This window comes from Nansenia antarctica (assembly GCF_963989245.1).
Source record: "Nansenia antarctica genome assembly, chromosome: 6".
Lineage (NCBI taxonomy): Eukaryota > Metazoa > Chordata > Actinopteri > Argentiniformes > Microstomatidae > Nansenia > Nansenia antarctica.
In genome coordinates, this window is record NC_137676.1 from 68,258,333 (window position 1) to 68,260,907 (window position 2,575).

Below are 2,575 nucleotides of genomic sequence, written 5' to 3' on the forward strand. Positions count from 1 at the left end.
TAAAAGTGTAACCTTGCTTAGGTCTATTGTACATAGAGTTGATTAAGAGGGATAGCGTGCAACTTATTGATTACAACTTATTTAAGGTACAGGGTCAAGGAAAGCCAAGAAGATTTATGAAGAGAAAAAAAAACTGTAGGCCTACTCGCTAGAATAACTTTAGTTGATTAACTTTGAGAGATGTGCATGTGTAGTGTATTAATCAATTATGTTGTGTGTTATGAAACCATTCGGATCATAAGAAATAGTTTAGCTGCAATGATGTAATCTTTATAGGGATGGGACACTATTTTTTAGACCCATAGATGGAGGACGATCCAGATAGTATTTATGTGCGTATCTTTGTTATTTGGCAGATGTATGTGGCAAGATAACCTATGTACAGAACTCTGCCTCCCGCAAAACATATTTTGTAACAGCAGAGGGTGCTCAAGAGAGTATGAGGAAAATATACTGATATATATTATTATGTACTGTATATTGGTTCCATAAGTATTGGAAAAACGAAGTGGTACAAATCTAAGGCGTGTGTGTAGTGTCATTTTGTGTAGTGTCAAAGAGGTGTGTAGTGTAATTTTGTCTTATTTCAGCTCAAACAGTTTTGATTTTAAATCAAACAATTACTAAGAGGCATGTCTGTCATATACTGAAATGCACTTGCTAAAAACCGATGTGTTGACTGACCTGCCAAGAACACATCAAATACTGCCTTCCTCGACTCTGACCTCTTCATCTGAGTCCAGTGGTCAACATGTGCTCAGCTCTCCATCTCCAACAACTAGCTGAGTTACACCAAAACAAGCAATGAGACAATAATGTTGATCAGTGGCAAAAGTTCTCCATCCTGAACAAGGTTACTGACATTATACTGTACATATCTCAAAACATTAGCAGTTAACAGTTCAACTTTTTAATTGTTATTTGTCATCAAAGTCAGCGTTGTGTTTTGATTAGCAGGAGTGTGTCAAATGTTTCCAACTGTCCCATAGAATGCAGGGACAGTGCAGATCCCAGAGTTCCCTCTCTTCCAGAACTTGGCCGTCACCATAGCCTACTGAACACCATATAGTGGCTATTCATATGACAACTAAAGGTATTGTGTAGTGCAGACCTGTATGTTTCATATATCAAGCACATAGTGAAAATAGCACCTCTCATCCGTAATGACATAGCTGAGGTGATGGAGCTAAAGAGTATCAAATGGAATGCCTGAAGAAGGTCTATGAAAGCCCGAAAGCTTGCAATAAAACAGATTTTTGCACATTTTTGAGTGTGCGGATGGTGCATCTTTTCATTCATCACATTGGAAAATTCTAATAGTCACTATTAAGCACTTTCATATTTTTTGATTTTGTGGGCAACATGGTAATCGTGATATCACAATAATAAATAAACAATAATTACTCAATTGGTATTTAGACCGATTAGTCATGGGGTGATGAAGTATAAAAATAGCACTTCCGCAACGAACGGCTCTCTTGGGTGGCAATAAAATATATTTTAAAAGGATCTTGTTTTGAAATTTAGCGGGCAAATAAAATGCCCCAACCCCAGGTGTATTTCTGTACGGTTTAACACTAGAACAGCCGTGCCTATTGTACCTACAATTTACAATGGAAAGCTGTGATTTACACACAACGACCACTAGTTGGCTTCTTGTAAATTAGCCTGCCTCCTACACAGAAAAACTGCAAAATAGCTTTATACTACCTTGTCCTGATGTGATTTTGAAAATGTAAGGTTACTGGGTGGTAGAACGCACATATCTAGGAAAAGGCATGGGAAAAGGAGGAAAGGAGGGTGAGCAAAGAAGAGTGCAAAGATATTTTAAAAAAAATACTCACAGGGTCAAATGACCCCCACCACTAGAGGGGGCCACACTTTAGCCTTCGACTTCCCGCAGGCTACCTCCCGTCAATGAAAATCTCTACTCCCGTCTGACAAAGCGTCCATCTGTTAATCCAAAACTCTGCTAGGCTAGCAAGATGTCTTTGTTTACAAGACACATTATCAGGGATGCAAACACATGGTGAAAAAAAGAGACCTACCCAAAGTAAAATAAAATATTAAATAAATTAAAATATATATTTTAACAATAAGAAAAGTAACATCCACATACCAATTATAAGTATAAGTAAATTAATATAAACTCGGTATACGTGCAATGAATATGAATATATATATATATGAAAGTCAATATGTGTGCATGAATATTAATATGATATGTACAGTAACTATATATGTACAGTGTGATATGTACAGGACAAGGGCAAAGATATGTACAGTTAAGATATGTGCAGTGTGAGCAAGATGAGCATGTTTGTCTTTAAAATGTGCGTAAAAGCGCTTTTAACGTTCATAAATGACCCCCTGATGCTGATTGGTTCACCAGATCTCGAAGCGCTAGTCTGTCAGGAAGGGAGTTCTGTCCATGAAGCTGATTGGTTCACCAGATCTCGAAGCGCTGGTCTGTCAGGAAGGGAGTTCTGTCCATGATGCGGTTGTTGAAGAGTCTGTAGAGAAGTACATGATGACATCATGACATCATAAAGAGTAGCTCACCATTCTATAAACG